The 19,972-nt window shown below is 35.3% G+C and overlaps 1 protein-coding gene and 1 long non-coding RNA gene across 3 annotated transcripts in view; one reads left to right on the top strand and one right to left on the bottom strand.

Annotated features, from left to right (window-relative positions):
• Positions 1-19,972, bottom strand: part of PCDH9 (protocadherin 9) — a 963,790-nt gene that overhangs the window by 723,809 nt on the left and 220,009 nt on the right. The gene's annotated exons all lie outside the window — the stretch shown is intronic.
• On the top strand, positions 563-11,733 carry LOC117063711. The gene is made up of 3 exons (XR_004429044.1): positions 563-778; positions 5,908-5,967; positions 11,582-11,733. It is a non-coding gene; the product is annotated as an uncharacterized LOC117063711 (long non-coding RNA).

The raw sequence follows: 19,972 nt of genomic DNA, 5'->3' as shown, positions 1-19,972 counted from the left end.
ATGCCTGGATTGGTGAAAACTTGAGTGACAGTAATTGTTAATGCAGTTCATCATCTCTCTCTCTTTCCTTCTCTCAAAATAATATAACATTTTTCATATTCTAAAAGAATATATTAAGCAAATATAAGAAGCTACATATACATATACATATAGGTTAGGTTTTTACATTTGCTTAATATAACATTCTTTTTTATATATAAAATAAATAATTAATATCATATTGTATATACTTATATATACAGAATATATTTTTTATATATAAAAACATATAATATATAAAATATATACATATATACACATATATAAACATATACATAAATATACATGTATATATATATAATTCAGTGACAAAATTGATAGCAATTTCTCACTTCACAAATTCACATCTCTGAAGAGGGTAAAGTAGATGTTGCCAAACAGAATTTCTAGTAATACTAAGATTTATATTTACTTAATTTTATGTAATCATCATCCAGCAGATAATCAATATGTTTCCATCTTCCAGCTCCTACTTATCCAAATTTTTGACAAAAATGTTCCATGTTGTTTATAACAGATAAGTTTGTCTAGTCAACAATATGCTTACTACATAAAATATCCATGAAAATAGGACCTGAGCATTATCTCTCCATCAAGTTTGGTTTCCTTGTTATTGTTTAATGTTAATTTTCTTTTCCAGAAGGCTCATCTGAATATATTTTTAATATTAGTGTTTTTTCTTTAAAGGACCTCCTTGACTCCAGCTTGCCAGTTACACATCTCATCTGGACCAGAGTTGGTAATATATTTTCTTGTTATTTTTCTGTGAGACAATGTCCTGAATCTGTCAACAGGCCATAACTTATCTCTATATATAACAGAATTAAGAGGGAGCTCCAAGACATCAGCAGGTATAAACTCAATTTTGTTAGATCAATCCAATACTATCTAAAAACTATAAATAGAGAAGAATAGATGAGAAACATTTTTTTTCCATTGTCCAGTGGACAAGAGCAAGGCTAGTAGACATTATAAAGTAATTGATCATGTAAATGATCAAGAATGTATGAATTATGTAGCCTTACCAAAATTAACTGTCTCCTATATATGTTACCAAAAGGTTACATAATAAGAAAAAATATATATTAAAGAATCATGAGAGACCTCAAAATAAAATTACTTTCTCCAGTTACATAATATGTTTGAAAGCATAATTTTGATTTCTTTATAAACAGAATCCTTTATTAATTCAGTTTTCTTCAAATTCAACTTATACATTGCAATTTCATTTGATTACTTTTTAATTCATTAACATTTTCACCTGAACTCAAGCCTGAAAAATAATTTTGAATGAACATTTAGAATGAAGTTGATGTGAAAACAAACAAACAGAACCTGAAGCAAAATGAATTATGTATTTCAGAAGTAAAGCATGCTTTTCATAAAGGAAATAAAATCTTTTCCTCCAGAGAAAATAATAGTGTTTCAATGAAAGATACTAATAAATTTCACTAGCATATCTATAAATGGAAACAAGAAAAAGAGGTAATATAAAAATCATAGTACATATTCAAGATATTAAGAGAAGTCTCATGCATTAATATTTAGGAAGGTAGATAAAGATAGATATCATGTTTAAGTATATATATATTTTAATTTAAGATCATATTCTTCCAATTTGGTGGCAATTTTAAGTTTGTATTTTATAAATGGTGTTTTGTCTAATGTTGCAATGAAAGACAGTTTCATATACTCCAGATTTTTTGATAAATATATTAGGATAATGACCAGTAACCTCTACATAATGTTTTCTGACTATTGACCTAGCAGTGAGCAGATTATAACCAGAGGATTCTGGCAGAAGAAAGGCAGAAAATATTCCCTTAGAAAAATAAATGTTTCGATCATCTCTACTGATAGATGCACTCTTCAAATGTTTTCTGAGTACTTACTGTGTTTTACATCTATGCTAGCGGTGAGAGTACAGTGGAGGAAAGGTACTGCCACTCTGTCAAGAACAGGCTATGGATCTAACATACTGGGGAAACTACCCACTCCAGCAGAACGATGCAACTTGAAATTCGTACCAAGTCTTCAGAAAGCCTGTTTGCTTTCCTTGGCAGTGCACCAGCCTGACTCCATCTGAACAATGGTCTTCTTTTTAACTTCTGTTCCTCTTTTGTGATATTAATTCATTTATTCTTTAATATATGTCAGCACACTTCTGTTGGAAGATGAGCTCTTTTAATTTTGGAGCTCTTTTTAATTTGTTTCCACTTCACAATTCCCTGACATTCTTAGATAATTATAATGGTTGGTAAAAAAAGAAAAATATATATATATTTGGGCTAATTGATTACTTATTTCAGACATAAAACCCTGAACAAGTTTGAACTAGTCACACCAACAAACTGAACTGATAAAAATGCCTGCCTTAGAAGACAAAAAATAGCACAGAAGAGAAAACAGGCCACAGAATTTCCTCACTAAGGATCTTCTAGGGCCAGAGTATATCATATTATTGCCTATCAGTTGTCTTTATTAGCATGTAATTCAGAGATAAAGAATGATAGTGTTTCATCACTTCAAGCTCTGACTCCTAAAAAAAAAAAAAAAAAAAACCTCCTTAAATAAAAAATGATCCTGAATAGACTACATCTGAAATGTAAAATAGCAGCAAAGAAGAAAACATGTCTGGACATACCATAAATGAAGGAAATGTTTAACATTCAAGTTAAGACAATAAAATTTAAATTTCCCATGAAATGAACTCTAGAGGGGACAACAAATAATTTGCAATCTTCATGAAATGACTCGTCTCATGAAACAGAAGTATTGCTAACACTGGTTATCATTTGAGTGATTACACAAAAACACTTAGTTTTTATGTCATGGAATACATACTCACCATTTATGAAATATATATTTAAAAGAGCAAATGAACACATTAAATTTAAAAATAATTAACCAAGAAAATGGTTGTATTTATTTTCCTGAATTTACCTTATGCTTACTTGGGATACTGAATATGAAAACGTGACGTCAATAATTCTAACTTCCTAAAAAAATATTTGCTTCTTGTAAGAGTAATCATTTCAGAAAGCAAAATTATTAGTATGATGATAAAAGAAATGAAAAGAACTTGGGTAGCTTCTCTGCTTTTTACCTGAGGCTTCTCATTTACTTTGAAGGAACAGGGAGTGGGGAGGCTGAATTAGTGGACCTTCCTACCAATTTGCACAAGGATGATAAATAGAGAAAAAGATTCAAAGTTTTGGCCACTATCTTACTATTTACTATTTACTTCATCCTCCTCACATCTTGGTTTAAAATGCAGGACAGGCACACAAAAGTTAACAAGGGTGGGAGCAAAGCAATCAATGAGTGAATAAGCTGTGAAATAATCTGGTAGGAATCCTGATTTAAAAAATCATTTTTTTGAAATTACGTATTTTATAATAAGATACGTAAAATAGTTTCAATGACTTGAGATAAATGGGATCAGAATTCTATAATCATTCAATTATATTAAGTCCCTTTAGTAGCTACAGGGAAATTGGATTTGCTGATTGACTGATCGATTGACTGTCTATGGCATTTGCATCAGCCGAGATCTAGTTGGGAATATAGAGTGCACGTTAGTTTTTTAAATAGAGAGAATTTAACATGGGGAATTGTTAATTGATGGAGGAGTAAGGGTACAAATAAAAAGTGAGAAAAGGAAAGAAAGTAAAAGGACACTGATGTAGCCTAGCAATGAAAAATTGCTTGAAAAACTAGAATAACTGTATAGCTTAGGAAACAAAACGAAGGGATTCGGAGTTATCAGAAACTAAAAGTCTGGCAGAGAGCCCTATGGAATTAGGACTCAGCCTTCTACAGAGAGGAAACTGACTGGCGACTCTTGGTAACTCCAAGGGGTAGTGATGAGACTGATTCCAGGAATGCAAAAAAGAAACCAAGAAACTGACTGCAACCAGAAAATGGCTGCTGCTAGGATGAAGTGCCATTGCTGCGGCAACCCTGAAAGGAACGGCTTGCAAAGCCGGACGCGGTAGTTCCCCTCTCCTCAGCATTCGGTCTCCCTCTAGCGTACCCTACTGGCCAAACTTAGTAAGAAGCCAGATGGCAAAGCGGATATGCAGAGTGCTGAGACTAGACCGGGAATCACAAAGCTGGTGGGTTTGGAGCTGAAAGATAACAGCTTAAAAACTGACACTGACCTTTAATTAAGGAAATTAAGATGTGATAACTGATAAGAATTCTTTCATTCTAAATCATAATATTATTCTGTGGAAAAAACAAGCTAAGTTACTGACTCCAGAAATAGCGCTGAGCCTGTCCAGAGACTAGATGGTTGGGGACTTCTGAGAGCAACAGAAAAGATGAAAATGTTCAAAGCACAATTTTGTCATCAGATCTCCTTTTTTGAGTCTCCTTTGAAAAGAATCACTTCCTCGGTGATTCAGTGACATTGTCTATAAAACTATACTGACTTTTTACCCTACTCTATGCTATATATAAATATAAGCCAAAACCACATAAGACCTGGCTATATTTGGTATGCCTCATCTATCATGGATAGTTAATTTGTGCATTCATCTTTTAAAACTAATAATGAATTTCTGAAACCTTTTAAACGGGCTTAAGTTTTGTAATCCATTTACTGAACATGCCTGCAATGAAAAATTAATTATTAAACAAGAGCCTTGAGAGGACATCAGCAGCCTTGTCACCCACGCACTTGATTGATAACATGTCAGTTTCCAGACCACGGAGGGTGCTGACAACTCTCAAATTTAAACCCGGAAGGGTAATGCTAAGCATGTCATGGCATAAGTCACATTTTAAAATTATTTTTTATTAAATGTTAGATAAAATAAATTCATCCATGCTTCTCAAACTCAGCCTGATTAAATGAGCTGGCACTCTTTCAAAGTAAAGCATGGTTATGGCTTCTCAAGGGCATCGGAAACGCTGAAGCGTAAGACACGGTAAATACAAAAGGCAAAAGAGGTGGACAGTGATATATTCACAAGCACCATGGGCGAAGTGAGATTTTTGAAAATGCTGAGGCTAACAAAACAAGGGCAGCAAGGTCCCCAAATGGTAAATGCACCTGCAGTGAGAGACTCTGCTTGAGTGCTGGTGCATAAAAATGTCCAACACTAAGGGGAAAAAAACAACAAGTAACAACAACAAAACCCTAAGAAACAGAAAGGAAGAGCTGTAACCAATTTTCAAACCCTAAGTTTTGAGGTTGGGTTAGGAAGTTAGAATTGTTCCATGTTTGTGTCAGTTCTACCCTTTACTTTCACAAAGTTAAGATGGTTTTCTGTGACTATAAAAAAAGAAAAGAACATCTGTTATAGTGTGTCTTCCTGTAGCAAAGACTACTGCTTCTTGAGTTTTTCTTCTTTCAGGCAAAGCTCAATCTCATTCTATAAAATGATTGAAAAATTATGTATATCAAATATACTCAAACAGTTCAGAGAGAACATATCATCTGCATTACTGCTGTCTAAAAATCCTCTGATATACTAAATTCAAATTAAAAGAACCTAAATGAAGAAAACAATAATTTACTTAGACCCACCTGGGTCACAATATTTGAAAAATGATACAAATTATTTTCACTGTATATTATGTGTTAGTGTATTCACTTCATTTATTTTTTTTCAATAATTATTTGCAATTAACTGGGCTGATGGGCTAAACTCTCCGGAAGATACAAATATGTGAACAACACTGTCTAGTCTTGCAGAGCTTTGTATTTAATGGGAAAATACAATAAAGGAAAATGTTCTGTCTTATGTGAGAGACACAAGGAAAGTGCTATGTAAACTGAAGCTTGGGTTCTCAGAGGAGGTTTCATTAAGAGAGTATCTTACCACCAGGACATTTTACTGAATGTTACTATTTTTTGAGGTAGTTGGAGTACATTGGTGAATAGTTACCACTCTCTGATCTTGTGAAGCTTGTATTCTAGTGAGTATAGGCAAATAATATTCAATACACAGTAATAAATATGTTATATGACATGTTAGAACATTAGTGTTAAAAAAAGAGAGAAAGCACAGGATAGTTGGGATTCTGAGTTCTTCATGCTGGGAATAAGTGATTATAGTTTTAATTAGGGTGAGTGAGATGGGCCTCACTGAGAAAGAGATATTTGAAAAAAGATTCTACTACATTTTTTCAACTTTTAAACTAAATAAATTTAACTGTTAAAGGAATAAGTAACTTGATATGTGAAGAATTTTAATAAGCATTGCTAGTGTGAGAGTGTTTTAAGAAAGGAAATAGCATCAACATTATAAATTAAGTTTATGTTTGTGCTCAGAGCCTAGTACCAAAGTGATACAGAGTAAGCACACAGAAATGTTTACTGAATAAATGTACAAATAAACTGATAGTATTATGAAATCCCCGAATGAATGTGACCAAATGTGAATAGTCCTATTTGGCTAGCAAGTTTCTGGCTTCTTGCAGAATCATGAAAGGAAAAGCTAACGAGTTAGGTCAAGACCTTATTCCAAATGGAAAGTTAAAGGATTTTATAGAAAATTTAGTATAGAATTGAAAACTAAGTGTTCAGCATCAAGGAAGAAAAGAACAGAGAAAAAGTTGTTGACAGAAATAGCATTGTGCTTTGAGGTAGTGGTTAAGTTTGATTAGATATGAAAGACACTGGAAATGTGGGAAGTGATTATTAGACTCCTAAATATTCCTTTCAGGAGATAACACAGACTTAAGGTAGGATTATTATATTGTAACTTGAAAACTGGGCTATATCCAAAATAAATTTATCCATTCATTCACTGAATCTCCTATCTAGGAAGTGTGTTCATTCATTTGCATTGCTATAAAGGAATACCTGAGGCTGGGTAATTCATAACGAAAAGAGGTTTATCTGGCTCATGGTTCTACAGACTGGACAAGAAGCATGGTCTGGCATCTACTTCTGGTGAGGGCCTCAGGAAACTTACAATTATAGCAGAAGATGATGGGAAGCCAGCATATCACACGGTAAGAGCAGGAGCAAGAAAGGGAGGGATAACGTGCCAGGCTCTTTTAAGCAACCAAATCCTGTGTGAATTCAGAGAGGGAGAACTCATTACCAGGAGGACAGCACCAAGCCATTCATGAGGGATGCACTCCCAAGACCCAGACACCTCCCATTAGGCTCACCACCAACACTGGAGGGCATGTTTCTTTCTGTTTGTTTGTTTGTTTTGAGACAGAGTCTGACTCTGTTGCCCAGGCTGGAGTGCAGTGGTGCAATCTCAGCTCACTGCAACCTCCACCTCCCGGCTTCAAGCAATTCTCCTGCCTCAGCCTCCCAAGTAGATGGGACTACAGGCATGTGTCACTTATGCTTAGCTAATTTTTGTATTTTTAGTAGAGACGAGGTTTCACCATGTTGGTCAGGCTAGTCTTGATCTTTTGATATCGTGATCCACCTGCCTTGGTCGCCCAAAGAGCTGGGATTACAGGCGTGAGCCATCGCTCCTGGCCTGGAGGCTGTATTTCAACATGAGATTTAGAGGGAACAAAACTACCAAACCATATCAGGATCAAAAGAGAAAAAATAAAAATTTTGGGCCTGGTTACATGCAACACTAGAATAGAGCGAGGATGAAACCTGTCAGTTTGTGTTTGTTTAATTCTCATAGCACTCACAATGCAATCATAAAGACATATAGGTGCACACTGTGATTGTTGATATTATACAATGAGTGTGCAAAGTGATATGAGAAATTTTTATATGAAAAATTACCTAAGTTGGACACCCATTTGGGCCTTCAGGGTAAATAATGATTAATCCAGTTTAGAGAGTGGTAATAGTGTCAAGTGAGAAGAGAATGTGCCAGGGCCTGAGGGACAAATAAAGGAGCTTAGAAGAGGGCAGGCATAGCAAGGAGATGATAATCTGGAGATTGTTGGTTTAAGGAGTTCTTGGAATTGAAGAAAATTAACAGCAATGTGTCAACCAATAGAGTTGTTTTTTGCAAAACTCCATAAATGGTTCTTCAATTACAACACATACCAATAACTAGTAGTTTTAAAATATCTATCTATAGCTCTGCTCACTCTTCTGAGTTCTGTACTCTCACAATCCTACTGCCTATTGTGATTCCAACCTGTGTGTGTGTATGTATATATGTCATTCAGATCAATATATTCCCAAATTAAACCTATACATCTCCCCTACTTCCTTAAACTTCCTTTTCCCCTTTTTACTTAGTTGGTGAAAGAAACCAAGTTTTAATCTCAGCAGTTGTCAAAATAAAAGACAACATAATTCAAGCATGGTTGACGTCCCCCTCTGCCTCATAGTTAGCCAGGTCCACTTCTACTCACACATTCCTGCCAGTGGTCTCTGCAATGTCTATTATAACCAGCCCTTACACTCAATTATCAGTTTAGTTTCCCATCAATCTTCCACTCAGAGTGTTGTAATTAAATTCTAATTGTTCTTCTTTCCTTTATTCCTTGTTGTTCAATTCATTCTTTCTACTGCTCCCCATGCAGTCTCTACACAATGAAAGAGTCACAAAATGTCATACTGAAAGGTGATAATGTGCTAGCAGCCCTCACTCTCAGTGCCTCCTCAACCTCCGTGTCCACTCTGGCGGCACTTGAGGAGTCCTTCAGCCCTTCATGGCACTGTGGGAGCCCCTCTCTGGGCTGGCCGAGGACGGAGCTGGCTCCCTCTGCTTGCCAGGTGGTGTGGAGGGAGAGGCATGGGCAGAAACTGGGGCTGCCACGGGGCTCACAGTCCAGCGTGAGTTCTGGTGGGCACGGGCGCGGCCTCCACAGCCCCGCACTCAGAGCAGCCAGTGGGTGCCCCTGGCCCAGGGCAGCGAGGGGATCAGCACCAGGGCCAGCAGCTGTGGCGGGTGTGCCAGGTCCCCCAGCAGTACCGGCCCACCTGCGCTGCACTAGAGTTCTCGCAGGGCCTCAGCAGCCTCACCACAGGACAGGGCTCCGGACCTGCATGGCCAACCCAACCCCTCCGCCCCCCCCCCCCCCCCGCCCCTCCCCACGGTGGGCTCCCTCTCCGCCCGAGCCTCCCCACCGCTCAGGCTGAGGAGTATGGGGGCACTGAGCCCTGCTAGCAGGCAGCTCCGACCACGGCCCCGGTGCAGGATGCACCAAGTGAAACCAGCTGGGCTCCTAAGTCTAGTGGGGACTTGGAAAACTTTTATGTCTACCTAAGGGATCGTAAATACACCAATCAGCTCTCTGTAAAACAGACCAATCAGCTCTCTGTAAAACGGACCAATCAGCTATCTGTAAAATCGACCAATCAGCTTTCTGTGAAATGGACCAATCAGCAGGATGTGGGTGGGGCCAGATGAGGAAATAAAAGCAGACTGCCCCAACTAACCAGCAGTAACCCTCCGCAGTCCTATTCTGCTCTGGGGAAGTGGTACAGTTTCACTCTTTACAATAAATTTTGGCAGTGCTCAAACTTTGGGTCCACACTGCTTGTAAAAGCTGTAATGCTCACCGGGAAGGTTTGCAGCTTCACTGCTGAAGCCAGCGAGACCATGAACTCACGGGGAAGAAAGAACAAATGCAGACACGCTGCTTTTAAGAGCTGTAACGCTCTTCTGAAAAGGTCTGCTGCTACACTCCTGTCAGGGAGACCGCTAACTCACCAGAAGGAAGACGCTCCAGACACATCTGAATGTCTGAAGGAACAAACTCTGGATACACCATCTTTAAGAACTGTAATACCAAGGTCCAAGGCTTCATTTTTTAAGTCAGTGAGACCAAGAACCCACCAATTGTGATACAGTATTATTAAGGCTCAATTAAAAAAAATAAGAGCAACAAGTCAATTGTTGCTTAAGTCAATTGTTAACTATAAATATAATCCAAGATAAACCACCAACTCCTTTGAAGTGCTGGAAGCCCTTTGCCATCAAAAGCAGCTTTCTGTCCATGCTGTAATAATAGTTATTTCCCTAGCCAATCCTTTAGAACATCTTGCTTCCCAAGCAGATTGGGTTTTTGCCTACCTCTCTGCCTGTGCTCAGACTGTACATTTCATTCATTTGTACTCAGTCTCACAAACACATACTTCTACTTCAAGGCCCGGTTAAAATGTCATTTAATCTCTAAATTCAATTAATTCGGTCTGAAATGTCAGGCAAAGTTGAGATACAGGTTTCAGTCAGCAGCAAATAGTAGAAATATTGATAATAGATGACAGTAGAAAAGGAAGATCCCTTAAAGAGGTGAAGAGGAGCAAACTCAATTATAGTTCTAAGGAGTACACTTCAAGGTTCTACATTCTTTGAACTTTTAAACTAAATATAATTAGGTTTCATACTGATAAATTAAATATATTTAACTGTTTAAGGAATAAATTTTTATACCGTTAAATATATTTAACTGTTAAAGGAATAGGTAACTTGACATCATTCCTATTCATGTTTCTGGGAAAATACATTTCACAAGTAATAGAATCAATATTTCTTTGTACAGCAAGAAACTAATACCATTCTTAACTTCTATCCATGCTAAAAAGGGGATTTCCAGATTAATTCATGACCAAGTGATTATATTCACATTACTTTAAAATAGTGTAAAGCTAAGAAACAAATACCAAAATATTTTCTTCTGTTTTGAAGTATTTCTTTCCTGATCCTTTCAAAGTGCTAAAGTCATTTATGGAAAATATTTATTGGTATTTTTTGACTTGCATATATCAAATACTTACTTGGGCCTATCAGTTTTCTAAGTATTTATTTACGAAATGGTAGATGAGGAATAGCAATTACAACTACCCACATTCACAAAAGATTAAACCAATACTTAGAAAGCCAAACTATCTTGCCAAAGTGACGTAGCTAATAAGTTCAACACACAAATAAGTGTGTCTGATTCAAATGTTTATTTTCCAACTAGAGAGCCCATAAGCTTAATTTTATAACAACTTACATAAATAAAAGTGGCGATTTGATGTTTAAGATTCAAATAGTTATTGTGCTTCTATTGACAACATTAGTATTTAATATAAAACAGCAAACTAATTTTAAAACTGAATTCAACACTTAAAAATTGTGTCTTGAAAGTTTTAAGAATTATATCCTCGAAAATGATGTCACCAGTTGTAAAGGGGCAATAATAGGGAGCTATGCCATGCTGCAGGGAATCCCAAGTTTTAGTTTGTTACTTTCTCACTACTTACAAAACAAGGGTAGAGAGAAATCCCAATAAGGGAAAAGCACTGGCTTGTTCCCTGGCTGGCATGGTCTGTGAATGCTCTTGGTACAGCATTCTAAGTACCTAGGAGAGAATGTCAATCCCCTTGGTTTAATTAGGACCAGTGTTGTTTGGCTGTGACTGAAAGCTAGAGAGAGGACAACATGGGATCTAAGAAACAACAGGAACAGACGGGGCTGTGTATGCTTAGGAGGGCAAAGAGGACGGCAGAGTCCCCCGAGGTAACAGTGAATCCCAGGTACCCTCCTTAACAGCGGAACCTTGAGGAGGCCATCTTTGTCACTCCCAAACTTAGATATATTAGCTATATTAGGCTTCTTTAGCTTTTACTTCTTACTTGCCTTGTTTTAATTTCTACCAGTACAGATAACTACACGGCAGAAAACTTGTAAGAATTTAGTCTTGCTCAGGAAGATTTTCAGCTTATTGATGGTTCCTCACAGTTCCTGTCCAAAAATGTAGGTTTCTGCTGTATTGAATCATTTGTTAAATAAATATTTATTATGTGAAATAATGCCAAGAAATGTGTTCCTTGTTTTCAGAAAGAGTTACAGCCACACTAGTTATATAACAAGTAAGCTAGTTAGATTCTCTTGTAGAATGTCTTTATCTTCAGATTTTCCTTGGGGTGAAAAATTTAAAAGATTTAAAATGTTTGGTTTTATGTAAAGCCACACCATTAATTGTTAAAACATAGAAAGCAGAGTAATTATTAAGAAAAATATTTATTATTAAAATTTTAATCTGATATGTCAATAACCTCACTATTAAACAGATATTTACTAAGGATGTTAAAGCTTCTTATATAAATTCATAAGCTAGTCAATAACTTCCTAATTAAACTCAAATTTAAAAATAGATAAAATGATGTTCTCAAAATTTATATTAAAATGCTTATGCTTATAATCTAGACATATACATGATATTGTAATTTATACTGTTAGAATGGTAATCAAATGTGTTCAAGTCTGAAATTTTAAATTTATTAAGTCTGTCCTAAAAATCATTATTCTGTTTTAAAATTAATTTTACAATTAATCAGGAGTCTAAGAATTAAATCTTTGCATTTCTCGTTTCTCTTTTTTAAGAAGATAGAAAAACCCTCACCAACTTTTAGAGATCAATAATGATGACTGTTTTGTTTCCAAACAGGACTAGTGATGTGCTAAATCTAATTTTTCAGAACTTCGCTTTCACCAAAATAAAGTTATTCTTCCTGAGAATTTAATCTTCTATGAACTTCTTCTTTTTTGTGTGTATTTGCCATCCAACTCTACTTTTATTTAACAGTTTTATTTAGGTATTTTTGTCTCTAATTTAAAATATAATAAATTGTGTTCAAAATGAGACATATTGATCAGTCCATTAATTATCAGGCTACCTGATCTAGTTCTTTCATTTTCTAGTTCTTTAATATCAATTACTATTTTTTTTTTCAGCCATCTATGTCTTGGGCCTTTCTGTACTCCCTGTGTGTACATGGAGGCTTTTTTTTTTTTTTTAATTTGTTTGTTTTTAATGTTAAATGTAGAAATCAGATTTAGACAGAGATGATTTTAATGGAGCCACTAATCAGTTTATGAAACCACCTTGACCTTTACCAGACCCAATTTCCTCAGTCTCCCAAACTGATTGACCTGGTTTATTTAAGGAGCTTTCTCACAATTGTAAGTGTATACACATACACATACACATACACATACACATACACATACATGGTAAGTGTATATGATTTAGAAATTCACTGTACAGAGCAAACATACTAATGAAAGTATTAAGTTATATGTCAAAAGCGACTTTACAAATAACTACCTTGCAACAAAGCTCTTATCTGATTACTAAAAAGCCATTTTATATATAAAAAAATACATTCTGGCCCTTTGCATTGGGCTTTGAGCAACTTTAAGTAATGGTAAAAAGAAAAAAAAAGATTCATCTCCTTATTCCATAGTATGCTTATTATTAACATGTATTGTTATCACATTGTTTTAAGGAATTATAATGACACAAGTTCACTTTCACGTTTCACTTTTTTATTCTATGTTAGGATCTCTACACAAGATATGTTTCTTAATATTAATCAGCCCTTGATGGATACACATATTATTAGATAGGTCTAGCATTTCCAGACTTTGAATATACCTGGCAACATCACATCCAACAACTTAAATGAAGATGAAAAGAGAACCAACATAGTATGAAGCAGGAATTTTTATTATTTCATGCACTGCCAAGGAGCCTGTCCCCGTTGCAAAATTACTCATGATACACTCAAGATGTTTTACTCTCTAGTCTATTCATTATAACTACAAAATTAAATAACACTTTACAGGAACTCTTTTAATGATTGCTCCTCATTATTATAGATAGCACAGGAAGTAAGAGTCTTTATTTTAAAAAATAGTCTCTTTAAAAGGTATATCTGTCACGAGTTCTCTATCCTGCTAGTCTCTAGGGAAGGCAGATGGATGTGCCCATTTCCACGTGTAGGGGAAATGTAACAGACCTGACTGAGCCTCTGATAAATCTTCTCTATAGTCCCGTTAGTTTTGATGAAGTTCTTTGAGAAACTGAGAAGAGTAAAATACCTGTGAAAAACGTCCCTATTCTGTAGTGTGGTGTTATCAGGACCCTGATTTATTTACTAGAAGGGATTCGGTCACAGAGGTAAAAATTAACTTTTTTTTCTTTATTATATACATTTGCTTAGTGCACATATGGTTAAAAGCCTGGCTATAGATGGAAAGACTTTTCACAATATGATACATTAATTATCAGATTCCTTTAAAATAGTCCCACAAAATATTGGCTTCTTAAATTTTTTAAAAAAAGAAATTTATAGGACGGTTGTGGTGGCTTGCATCTGTAATCCCAACACTTTGGGAGGCCCAGGAGGGCGGATCACATGAGGTCAGGAGTTCGAGATCAGCCTGGCCAACAAGGCAAAACCCTGTCTCCATTAAAATCCAAAAATTAGCCGGGCATAGTGTCAGGTGCCTGTAATCCCAGCTACTCAGGAGGCTGAGGCAGGAGAATCTCTTGAACCTGGGAGACAGAAGTTGCAGTGAGCTGAGATTGTGCCATTGGACTTCAGCCTCGGTGACAGAGACTCCGTCTCATAAGAGAAAGAGAGAGAGACAGCGAGAGAGAGAGAGAGAGAGAGGAGAGAGAGAGAGAAAAGAAATTTATAGCATGCATTTTTGTTGTAACATATTTCAAAATAAATATGTTTTAAAATGTTGGCAGTAAGCAATACAGTATGGGCTTCCATGGAGTCCAGGTTGGAATCCAGCTTTTTTCACTTGGGAAAATGTGTGAGTTTGGAAATGTTTCTTGAATTGTGCTTCAATTTTCTTAGCAGAAAGTAGATAAAGAAACAGTTTCAAATTTATGGGATTTGGGGAATGATTAAATGAGATATTTTATTTAAGCCTCTTGTTATTCCTGACAAATAATAATAAATAAGTTCTTTGGATCCACTCTTTGGATTTTTCTCTAACTTTAAAGGACAAAGGTAAAAATCCACTCTTTGGATTTTTCTCTAACTTTAGAGGACAAAGGTAACTATTTTGAAGTGGTCTACCTATCAATAAATATTCCTTTCCAAATTATTTTTGTGATCTTTCTCCTCCTCTCTGTAATTTAGCTTATATAAAAGTGAAGTCCCCTTTGTAAAGAGGAAAACATAGGAGAAAGAGAACAGATACTGTGTTCCAAGTGTTTTCTATTAAAAAATATCAGGATAGGAGAGGAATACTCAAAAATTAAGGCATCTCAAAACTAGAAGATTCCCATTCCCAAAACTCTGATCTCTTTAAAAAAAAAAAAAAAAGTTGTAGGAAGAGGACTAGGGAAGATAAGTTATTTGGTGAAGTCAGGGGATTTTCTTTTATTATTTGAGTTTGCTTTAAATCATTGGCCATTGATTTTGAAGATTTAGGTAAGTTTGCTGGGCTAGCAACTTACTATATAAAAACAGAGCTAAGTAGGATTTTCTATGCAACAATTTCAGGTAATACATATTACATTGTCATTAGAACTCATTCCCCTCACACAGACACACAGAAACACAAAAATGCACACACACTTACACTTTAAAACTTTAGGAATATCTTTCACTTTCCCCAAACATTCCATGTATGCTCACTATGTTTGACATCCCATATCCTTGCCAGTAAACTGTTCTTAAGGTCCTTGTGCCTCCTACAGTGGCAATTATACTAAATTAAACCATAATAATGGCAATGCACACATTTTAAATATCTTTCACAAATAATATGCTTATTTCTAATTTCCAAAGTAAAGAAATACATTTAGCTAGGTAATAGATGGTGATTGCATTCTCTCAGTGAGAGCAAAGTATGAGTAGAGTGTTTTGATATTCTTCTAATAACATAATTCTGCTTATTTCATAGGTATTTAGTCCTGCCCTATAGCCAGAATGACCTTAGACAGAATGGCCTTTTTAGATGATTAATGTAAAAAGCAGTAGTAGGCATCATTACATAACAGTATAAAAATTGGATCTTAGAGGCCAGGTGCGGTGGCTCACGCCTGTAATCCCAGCACTTTGGGAGGCCAAGGCAGGTGGATCACGAGGTCAGGAGACTAAGACCATCCTGGCTAACACGGTGAAACCCCGTCTCCACTAAAAATACAAAAAAATTAGCCGGGCGTGGTGGCGGGTGCCTGTAGTCCCAGCTACTTGGGAGGCTGAGGCAGGAGAATGGCATGAACCCAGGAGGTGGATTTTGCAGTGAGCCGAGATCACGCCACTACGGTACAGTCCAGATCAAGACTCTGTCTTAAAAAAAAAAAAAAAAAAAAAATGGATCTTATAAGGAGAAATATTATTATAACACACTAAGTCCAAGACCTAAAAGAATTTGAAACATGGAGGATAGATTGTGGATGAATGTATAAAATACAAAACCAGAATAGAAATGGAAGAGGCTTCTCTGGTAATTTAGGTCATTGGTTCTGAATCTTGGCTGAAATTGTCAGAATTACCCGAATAATGTATCAAAAATACTGATTCCCAAGTCTCAATCCATAAAGATTTGGTTGGTTATATCTGGAAATAAGTATTTGTAGTCATATCTCTGGCAATTTTCTGCAGTCCCTTTCACACAGGTCGTTGGACCATAACTTAGAACTCAGTGACCTAGAAGAAGAAGGCAGATCGGTGACGGAATATATTTAAAAGCACAGAGATGTTTTAGCTTTTTAAGTTGAATTAAGGTCATTTATTCTAAAAAGTGTCTCTTATGAGTACTTATTTGGATGTAATTTTCATTTGTTTAGCTCCTATTATGTAGTGAGCATTACTACATTTAATATCATATTTGATTATTGTATCTAATATATTGCTATATAGTATATATTTCAATGAGATATAAGTGACTTATTTATAAAAATCCCTTAATTACAATTTCATAACTTATTTATACATTGAAAGGAAAATATAACTTCAAATATTTTTGCAAACATATAATAGGATTCCATTTTAAAGGGAAATGATATAATTTCAAAAGGAAAATACTTTTTTAAAGAACAAAAATTGATCTAAGCCTAATTTGTCATCCAATGTCAACATCCAAAGTATTTGCATATACTAATGCTTCACCATTAGTACCAGTGTGTGAACATATTGCCTTGAAAAACTCCAGAGAGTATCAAAACTTATTCTGGATCCTTTTTCTGGAAAATTGTCCTAAGTATACAACAGCAGAAAGATCTATTCTCCAAAACTTCCCAAACAGCAGTACTTAAGGGTTGAAACACCTAAAAATATTTTAGAACAATGGCTCATTGTTATGGCATTGAATATTTTACCAAAATATTTGTAAAAATGTAAGACACAATTATAAATATGAAAAGATAAAATTTTGAGTTAAAAAAAGCACAAATAGGTTCCACATAGGAAGCTAGTAAATCTGTTAATACATTTATGTATGAGTATAAAGACTGAAAAGAAGAATTAAAACATATTAAGACAGTGGGTTTCAGAGGGGTTTTTAATATTTAATTTTAAAATAAATTTAATAATAAAATATAAAAAATATTAGTAAAATAGCATTAATTTGGCTTAAAAATTCTTCTGCATCTGTTATTTGTGGTATAATTGAAAACATTATGGGAGCATGGCATATAGATGAGTAAGAAATAACTTAAATTCACTCATTCAGCAAAAAGTTGTGAACCATACAGTATATTCAGGCTATGTATATATTGGAATTTGAGTAAGAATCCTCATGTGCATGCAGGTAATGTCCACTTTTGTTTCCATGTTCCTCATTTTGACAAGTGCTGATCAACAATTTGTGTGAACAAATCCCAGGACTGATGCATCTCTGAGTCCTTGTGCATATGGTTAACAATTTTCTCCAAGTGTCTTTCCTGAATTTGAGAATGGTTGGGGTATTTGTGAATATATTAACTTGACCTCATGAAAAACACAAAATGAAAATATCTCACTGCTTTTAGAACAACTGGTACATGGAAAATGCTTCTGGTCCTCTGTGATTGTACTCAATGGGAAGGCTTCAAATTGAAACTCATTTCATCATTCATATTAGCATCCTTCATGAAACACACATATATTTATTATGTATATGCTGCAAAAGCATACATACATTTTATTAAACTTAGAATAATTTCTCATCAGTGTTGCCTACAGTTGCATAGATTTGGAATAAGGGAATAAAACAAAACATAATAATATGAAACAAAATAATGAAAAGTTCTCAACAAATCCTTTGTTACTGTTTACATTCTTTTTAGCAGTTAAAATTGCTAGAGCCTATTCAAAGTTACTGGAGAGTATAAAGCACTATAACTAACAGTGGAATTTCTTTTAAGTACTAGCTACCCACTGGGAAAAGAACTGTATCACATTTCTTTTCTATGTAAACAATTTAGGCAAAGAGAAATCCGCTAGTACACGATCTATAAAATTGTTGGTTTATTTTTTGTGAGGTGAGGACTGTGTGTAATTATATATTGTTTTGTTTGATTGTTATTCAGGAAATAGGCTAACTCTATATTTTCAGTCCTGGCAACAAATTCCAGTGCTCTTTACCCCATTGTCTACTATATACTTTTTACATAGATATCCCTCAGTGATAAGTAAGAGTCAGCATATTCAAAACAGAATTTTCTATACTTTCTCCACCCACCAATATTATCTTTACTCTGCATCAAATCACCTCTTCTTACTTTCTCTTCTGTTGTTTAAAAAGAAGTCTGGAAGCCTAGACTCATCTTAAATAAACCCTCTCCTTCTACCCAACATTTGGCAATTATATCTGGTCAATTCCTTTTTATTTACATATTTTCTTGTATCCATTGTATACCTATCACTGTAAGAGAATCATCACTTGCCTATCTGCTTCTAATCTAGCCAATTCTGAATACCCATGGTGCACCTAAACTCCTTCATTCATGGAGTATATCCTTCACTTATAGTCTAAATTCTAGTAGAACGAGAACATTAAAATATTGAATCACAAGTTTATCACTTATTAAATGCATTCTATCAATTGTATGTAATAAAGATGAATAAAATAATTACTACTTTTCTAAAACAAAACTATTTTATTTTTATTTGTACTTTCTATTTATTACCAATCTCATCTTCATTATAGCAGCTCAGAGCCTAACCTTCTACACAGTGATTATCAAACCTTAGTGTTCATCTCAATCAACTGAGGGCCTCGTTTAAACACAGGCTACTGGTCTCAGAGTTTCTGAATCAGAAAATGTAGTGTTGGGCTCTAGAATTTGCCTTTCCAACAAGCTTGTGTATGAGTCTGATGCTAGGACTGTACATTGAGAAGCACAATTCTAACACACAGTGTAAACACCTCTTCCAGATTTCAGAGCTGTTCATAATTTCACCCTACTTATCTCATTGTACTTAGTGCAGACTTCTCTGCTAGATAGATGTGGATTTATTGGGAAATTGACACAAAAGTTGCAAGTCTTCTCACTTGCACAGGCCTCTTCAAAGTCCTTATAATTTGTTTTCTTTTCTTTAAAGAGAGCTCTACAAATATATAAGCCTCAAGTCACAAAAAGCCTAGATCCTCCCCTGAATCAAGCATCTAGGATTTTTTATTGACTCCAAGTACGTTAAATTCCTTTTCATTTCTGTGCCTTGTCTTATCTGTACTCCTTATTTAGTCAGGAGATTTAGCCCTCACTCTGCATTTGTTTCTCCCCCACAGCAGATTCCACCCATCGGTGACTCTCAAGACCGTTTATTTATTTACTAAACGGATTAAACTCTTTTTTATTTTATTGATGGCTATCTGCCTTGGATTGTTACTAGTTCTCTTTTTAAAAATACTTGGTATTCAGGTCACTTTTTTTTCAGTGTTGAATGCATTAAATACAATATAGTTATTATCAATAAAACAAAGACATGCAACAGATCACATAGTAAACACTATACATTGGAATGTTTCTATTTAATAAAGAGATGTCCCACCAGCCTTAAAATGTAAGGAGCATGTGACTGTCTTTAAAGAGTCCAAATATAGACCAGGTGCGGTGATTCACGCCTGTAATCCCAGCACTTTGAGAGGCCAAGGCGGGTGGATCACAAAGTCAGGAGATGGACACCATGGTGAAACCCTATCTCTACTAAAAATACAAAAAAAAAATTAGCCAGGCGCAGTGGCGGACGCCTGTAGTCCCAGTTACTTGGGAGGCTGAGGCAGGAGAATGGCATGAACCTGGGAGGCGGAGC

The sequence above is a fragment of the Trachypithecus francoisi genome, unplaced genomic scaffold, assembly GCF_009764315.1.
Source record: "Trachypithecus francoisi isolate TF-2019V2 unplaced genomic scaffold, Tfra_2.0 Lachesis_group18, whole genome shotgun sequence".
Classification (NCBI taxonomy): domain Eukaryota; kingdom Metazoa; phylum Chordata; class Mammalia; order Primates; family Cercopithecidae; genus Trachypithecus; species Trachypithecus francoisi.
This window is presented reverse-complemented; position numbering and strand designations above follow the sequence as displayed.